Source organism: Cupressus sempervirens, chromosome 4 (genome assembly GCF_028749045.1).
Source record: "Cupressus sempervirens isolate cs-2001-9-10 chromosome 4, ASM2874904v1, whole genome shotgun sequence".
Classification (NCBI taxonomy): domain Eukaryota; kingdom Viridiplantae; phylum Streptophyta; class Pinopsida; order Cupressales; family Cupressaceae; genus Cupressus; species Cupressus sempervirens.
The window spans coordinates 835,563,209-835,571,246 of record NC_143121.1 but is presented as its reverse complement, the minus strand read 5'-3'; positions in this window follow the sequence as shown (position 1 = coordinate 835,571,246).

The window sequence follows — 8,038 nt, the reverse complement described above, 5'->3', positions numbered from 1 at the left end:
AATTTGTTAATGTGAATAGAAAATGGATCTTTTATGTTGCAATTGTGAATGGAAAATGGATCTCGAAATTTGCAAATGTGAATGGAATCCCAAATTGCGAATGGATGACAGAAACGTCTTAATATATCTTAACATATTTGTTGTTGTTTACTTGGAGTACAATGAGGCACATTAAAATAGAATATGGGAAGACCAATTGCAGATGATTTCTTTTGTAGGCTATTTTTAGATACGTCACTGGATGCCTCTTTTTGTTTTTCAGTTCGGGGGAAGACAACATCGTCAGACCCACAGGCGTGTATCCAACGCCTCTCTCCGTGGTTTTTGAAAGTCTGCTTCGTCTCATTCTTAGAAACTCACAAGTCTGTGGACCATTTGCATCCTGTCAGCCATGTTCCAGAGAAAATAAATTGCTATATAATAAAAGTTATATCAATTCACAAATTGAGGATTAGGTCTGAGCTAAATAAGTATAGTAAAAAAAATTAATAGCTTTGTTTTGTTATAAAGTGAGTAGAAAATTTAATATCTTTCTTTTTCTTATATGTAGAGTTGTTTATAGGAGTTTCATTTTGTCTTGTTAGAGCTGTATTTGGACTGGTTTGTATTATTTCTTGTACATGATTTTTATCTTGATTTGGAGATCATTTAAAGATATGATGTTGGCCCTACCAATATCAATAGATGCTTTCTACAATGCCATCTCTTTGAATTTATGTGTCATTATAGCCCATATTATTATGAATGATATGTGTCTTTGATATAATAAATATAGAGCCACCCACAACCAAAATCTTGTTTATCTTCATTTTAACAACTAACTAAGCTTTAGAAGTAAAGTTGATGACTATGTAATGTTATTGGTATCATTAGAAATATTTTTTGCTCTTGCAATAATAAGAAAGCTAAGACAATCTCTTATTTCTACACCAACCTAGGGCCCTTTGATCACCTTTAGAAGCTCCATCTAAATTATGCTTTAAAAATGGGTACTTGGATGGTTCATAATGATTTTTTTCACAATTAATTTTACGTTGATTGTAAAGAAAATATCACGAAAAGGAAGAGAAATATATTTTTAGGAATTAAGAACCAATGAATTCCTAGAGGAAAATGAAGAAGATGACTTTTCCATTTAAAAACAAAAGCTATAAATATTTCAGAGATGGTTAGCTTTATTGCCTGACTAACTTGTTCGATTGGGGATTCTTGTTTCCTAAAATACCATTTATTTTTTTTAGCCAAGTGTTCTAAATGGAAAAAGGAGGAGTTGTTACCCATATAGATACAAAAAAAAAAAAAAGGATTTACTATATAATATAGAAAAGATCAGAAATAGTTCAAGAAAACTATTCTACAAAGAGGAAAGCTAGCTTAGCTTGTTAATCACCCAAACCAAAGAAAAAAGGAGAAAGAATAGTTTAGTTTTTGGAATACAAACACCATTGGGGGGATGGAGTGGGTTAAATCAATAGTTACTTGAAACTTGTTCTTTTCAAACTTTTACAATTATAACATATGCATATGAAACATGAACAAAAGAAGCAAATCCTAAGTTTATACAACTACGACATATGCTTATGCTAGTAGCAGTAGATCTAGCTCTTAGGAAGATAGAATGATTGAAGAAGGAATTTCCTTGCCTATAAGGAGAGAACCAGACAGTAAGAAAATCTTTAAATGTTGGGCTTGTGATGAATTTGATCATTATCCTTCTAAATGTCCTAAAAGTGTGAAAAAGGTGTCAAAAAAATTTCAAGTCTCAAAGGCCTAGAGAATGTTTGTATGCAAATGAGGATGATGAGTTTGATGAGAGAGTGAGAGTGACATTGAGTTAGGTTTTTTGGCTATAAAAGAAGAGAATTTTGAAAAAAAAAGTTAGAGAAAAGAAAGCCCTAGTGTCACAGGTTGATAAGAAAGTTGATTGGATCATAGATAGTGGTTGTTCACATCATATGACTAGTGACACATGAATATTTTTTTTAAGTTCAAGAGTCATAATGGAAGAATTGTCAAAGTTGGTAACAATACAACTTGTCATATCAAGGGAATATGATCTATTACTCTTGATGGGAAAACTAACACATATGATGTTTACTTTGTTGATGCATCAATGAATAACCTATTGAGTGTTGGATAGTTGGTTGATAAGGGGTATCTGTTACAGTTCACAGAAAATATATGCATTATTAAAGAAAAATATGGTAAATTGATTGGCACTAGTATGAGATCTAAAGGTAATATTTTTTAGTTGAACCCTACTGAGATGACATGTTTAGTTGCAAAAGATGATAACAGTTGGATGTGGCATAGAATTATTTGTCATATAAATTTTGATAATATTGTGAAGGCAAGTAGTACATTTTTATTAGAGATTTACACAAATTTGTGAAGCCTACCAATATTGTCTGTAAGGAATGTATTATGTCTAAGTAGAAGAAAATATCTTTTCTTAGCAAGAAGTTCACTACTACAACAACAACATTGGAAACTATCCATACAGATTTGAGTGGTCCCACTAAGACAAGAGGATTCTACGATGAAAGATACTTCATGATTATTGTTGATGACTTTACTAGGATGATGTGGGTAGCTTTCTTTAAAGAAAAGTCTTAAGCATTTGAGAAGTTTAAGTTATTTAACAATAGAGTTGAGAACAAGTCTGGATTAAAGATTATTATTTTTAGATTTGATAAAGGTGGAGAATTTACCTTGAATGAGTTTAACACCTTTTGTGAAGTGAGTGAGATTAAGACATAGCAATCAGCTCCTAAGACTATTGAGCATAATGGAATTGCTGACAGAAGAAATAGGTCTATAACAGAAGCAATGAGCTATGATGTTTTAGAATAATGTATCAAAGAAATTTTGGAGAGAAGCAATCAATACACCAATATATACAATGAACATAGTGCAAATTAGAAAAGGTAAAAACAAGACAACTTATGAATTATGGTTTGGACATGCACCATCAATGAATTATTTCAGAATTTTTGGAAGTAAATGTTATATCAAGAAATATGATTGCATTGGTAAGTTTGATGCAAGAAGTGGTGAAGTTATGTTCCTTGGTTATTCATTGAAAAGAAAAGATTATAGATGTTTTAATCAGAGGACTAAGACTATTGTTGAGAATGCAAATGTAAAATTGGATGAGAAGTTTGGAGTTAAAGAAAGAATGCTTGACTATAATTTTGATAATGAAGAAGCTAATCCTAAGTCTATCCAAGCAAATTTTGAAACTTTCTATGAAACTAACAATGATTTGGAGAATGACATTAAAGTTGTGGAACACAGATAAGAACAAAGATCTGGGCATGGAGAAGAAGTGATGGTGTCAAGCCCAAGAATAGAATGGACACAACAGGAAAGGGAAAACTTTATTAACTATGAAAATATGTGAATACACTCAATACAGAGAAAAGAGACTCCAAAACAGGCCCTATGGGCTTACAACAGTATAAATCTAGAGATAATTTTTCCTTCCAGTACCTTCCCTCAAACTCCACTCCGAACTGCCTTTTAAAATGTCAGAAATGTCCTTAAATAGACCCCAAAGGGTTAAGGATTAGGAATAAATTCTAGAAAGTTCTAGTTGGCATCCACCACCAAAATAGAAGGCTCCAAAAGTTGCATTAGAAGTCGGCACAAAATTAGAAGAATCTAGAAATGATAGCCGAACTTCTGGGAGGCATAACTTTTGAATTGTAGCTCCGATTGACGAACCATTTACATTTTCAAAAAACTCTTAGAGTTCTCTATAGCCCTATGGATAGCTTTGTTGGTCCCCATTTTTTGGATCCGTATAATGTCATTTACATATGTTGTCATGAAATGTGTCGAGAGGGGTCATAGGTTAACTTATGACCCCTCTAGATCTATTCAAACCAACCAAATGCATCCCTATGGGCCCTAGGACCCCTAGGGACATATGTTGTCATTATATGCATCAAGAAAGGTCATAAGTTAACCTATGACCCCTGTCAACTCATTCTAACCAACCAAATGGGTCCCTAGGGGACCTAGGGCCCCTAGGGACATACTTTGTCATGAAATGCATTAAGAGGAGTCATAGGTTAACCTATGACCTAGGCTCTCGACCCATTTGAACCAACCAAATGCATCCCTAGGGGTCTTAGGACCCCTATGGACATGCAATGTCATGAAATGTGTTGAGAGGGGTCATAAGTTATCCTATGACCCCTCTCGATGTATTCAAACCAACCAAATGGATCATAGGTCATAATAATAATATATATATTACTATACTATATTTAATAATTATAGTTAAAATCATAATAATATAACATAGTAATCATATATATTAAACATATATAACAATCAAATTTTTTTAACATTGCCCATAAAATTTGTTAACTTCCTTCCAAAATTTGGGAAGCAATTTTGAGTAAATGATCTCATATCAAGTATTAGGTCGGGTACCCAATATACTGGAATGCTTGTCCCAAATATTCCTTGTCATTGTAGACCCAACAATCACTCTTTTTGTGGGTCATTTTTATGGATTTGGAGAAAACTAACTTTTTGGGGCCCATACGATCGAAAAAGGTTCGTTAATATATGATTAGGTGTCTGATATTGTTTTCTGAATGGGGCACAGTAGTCATCAAAAGGCTAAATTTAAAAGGAAATTATTGAATGAAGACATTGCAACATATAGGGAAAGGGACAAGCTAAATCATTGAAGGAAGAGACAAGGTATGTTAAATGTGAGTCAAGTTGGTGATGTGTTGATCAAAGGTGAAATCATAGAGTCAAATAATGAATATGTGTAGTTGGGGAATGAAAATGTACTAGTTGATAATGATAATGTCAAGATTGAATATTTAGAGAATGAAAAATTGGAGAATGAAATGCTACCAGGTCATAATGTAAATTGCATGATTCACCATGTCAAAAATGACAATGCACAAGAACCTTAAATATCTCCTAGTTATAATTGACATGAAGGTTCTAGAACATCAAAATGGATAATTGAAATTGATGAAACAATTATTACCAATTTGGAAGGGAAAAAATCAGAAAGAACCATTCAGTTATGGACTTCAAGACTATATAAGATGTTTTTCAACAACAAGGTAGTGGTGGAGCAATGTCAACCTTTTATGAATTGATTAAAGATGAAAAAGATGAGACCTATGCTTTTCAAATTGAAGATTCATGTCAATAAAAAATTGGAAATAAATGCCATTATTATGAAGAATCTTTTCAATGCTCTCAATAACTTTGGAAAAAATAATAGGGAGAAGGATAAGAGAGCTGCTTGAAGGGTTATCACAACCTCTTTGGTAAGTCATCATCTAAGAAAGGGTAGATATACGAAACAAACTTGTATTGACTTGAACCTAAATTGTACTACTTTGAGAAGAGCACTTAGTAGATGAGAGAGAATTGATCATCCTCTTCAAAATGAAACATGGGCTTTTGGTGGGAGACTTCCATGTTTTGATAAGAAACTATCTAATGATGTGAAAGAAGAAATTATTAATTTTGGCACCCTAGCTCAAGAGCATCACCCAATTCTATAGACGAGTTAAAGTTGAGAATTGGCATCAGAGACTGCATGGCACATCCTAAACATTATTTGAAGGTAAGTCAAACTATGTTGTTCAAACAATTTAGAGAGAGTCATCCAAGATTTCATATATCATAAAGGGCTTTTGAATATTTGAAACCATTTTATTGTGTGTCACTTAAAATTTGAAATACATGTTTTTGCAAATATCATGTCAAGTTTTCTATGCACCATAAACTATTACACTCCATCCGTTCTACTTTGCTTAGTAAATAAATGTTGGAGAACTATTGTGCTAGTCATCTTCCAAAATCATCAAGAGATGTGCTACATCAATGTTTATGTCGTAGAGTTGATGGTTTTTTTTATTTATAGAAATGCCTACTTAAATGAGAAGTGTTCAAAATGTGGTGGCTTATCCAAGTTTGATACATGTTTCCATGAGGGGTGCGAACAAGATCTTGGGAAGAAAATAGTAAAAAAAAATGATATATGAAATAATGAAATACACATTGAAGAATGGGGTTGAGGGCTCTAGATGTGAATTGATTGTAAAATAAATCAATGTGGCTAGTTTTATTTCAAATTTCAATACAAATATTTTCTACAAGTATGCAAGACATAGACAGGTCTTAGTGGTTGAATCAATAATTTAGAATGTGTAAGGATACTTTTCCCATTGGCACTATTATATTAGTTGTTGACTTTGCTAAGAACTACACATTGTAGCCTCAAAATGAAACACAACCTTAGTATTACGATTCCATTCATATTTTTATTTTCATTCACATAACATATAGACATGCCCCTGATAATGTAGAAGATAATCAAAAGATTATGAGAGAGTACCATTTTATATGAGTCATGATAGATCTCACTCTCATGATTTTGTGCAAAATTATTTCAAGAATTATTTTGATTTCTTATAGGAGCTTACAATTGCTATGGATAGACATATCATTTGGTTAGATAATTGTATAGGTCAATTCAAGAATGCTCACATGTTTTATTGGTTGTGTAGGATGCACGTAGAGAGGGGGGTGACTCATGTTTGGAGTTTTCTTGAGTTCGACTATGGGAAAGGGGAACATGATGGAGCAGGGGCATGTGTAAAGAGAGCTCTAGTTAAGGAGAAATTGAAGATTTTAGGATTAGAGCTTCTTGATACACATAGCATTTTTGATTGGTGTATTTCAACATTATCATAGGCGAGGACTCTTGATTCAGTAGTACGCAGGTTGTTTTGGTTGGTTAAGGGTCCATAGGTGATAGATCAAATTGTTCTACAATGAGAGACTCATAACAAATGCATTCATTCTAGAGCTTTGATTCTAGTACATCGACCATTTGGACATGAGAACTAGCTTTCTTTAATCCTAGTTACTTTTAGTGTGATTGGGATCATTGTAAGTCGAGTGAGTGGGTGGACACATGGGCTCCACATTATCTTACTCCATTTTCTATCATACCCTCTATCAAAAATGATTACATGGAAAGTTCACTTGAGCATAACCATCTATCAGTTCTTCTTCAGCTAGGACATGTCTTTGCATTGGTTGCACTGCAGGAGAATGATGAGAAATCATATTATTGGCTAGCACATTGTGTAAGAGGTAAACAAAAGCTTGCACAACTAATCATAGATGATGACGGATTCACATATCCTACTAGTTCAGTGGTTGTCACTAGAACATGGCTATGGACATACATGCTTAGAAGGAATGGAATTCCTGCATTCAAAGACTATTAGAACCACAAAATAATTCTCATATATTTGCATCTTATTAAAGCAAAAAATGTAAAGTTGTTGAAACATCAAGGAAGACCAAAAGTAAAATAACTTTATACTATTACTAATGCTGATCATGAAGCCCTATTAGAGACCCTAAAATAGAGAGAGGACCCTACTAGAACACTCGACTAGGTATATTTACTTTTTATGTTATTTTGTTCATGATGATTTGGAAAATTGACGATTCTCTTGTTTAATACAATAAGTTACTAATATTTTTTATGATATTGGAATGCAGGTACATCATAAAGAGTAGCCATGCATGAAGATGAAAAACTAAATAAGGAGCAAAATGAAGAAAAATCTATTCTATTTTTGACACTACGATTTTTGACAATACTTTTATTGACATTATGATTTTTGACACTACTAGTTTTGACACTACAATTTTTGGTAATTGTGTATTGATGTAATAATGATGAAACACTTGAGATATTGTAAATGTAAATTTGTTGATTTAATGTAACAAAAAAAGATGATTTTACTTAATGAAATGTATATAGAGGGACCTAAAAAATGATAATTTTAATACATACTAACCCCAAACATGCATTGTACCCAATGCCAAAAACATAAGAGAGGTAAAAAGTAATGTTTTTGCTTAATACTAACCCTAGTGACACCCTTTTTTCGGCTATGGAGAGCCTCCATCATCCACAACCACCCCATCCCGGAGAGTCTCCAAGGTGATCTAAGTGCATGTCGAGGTC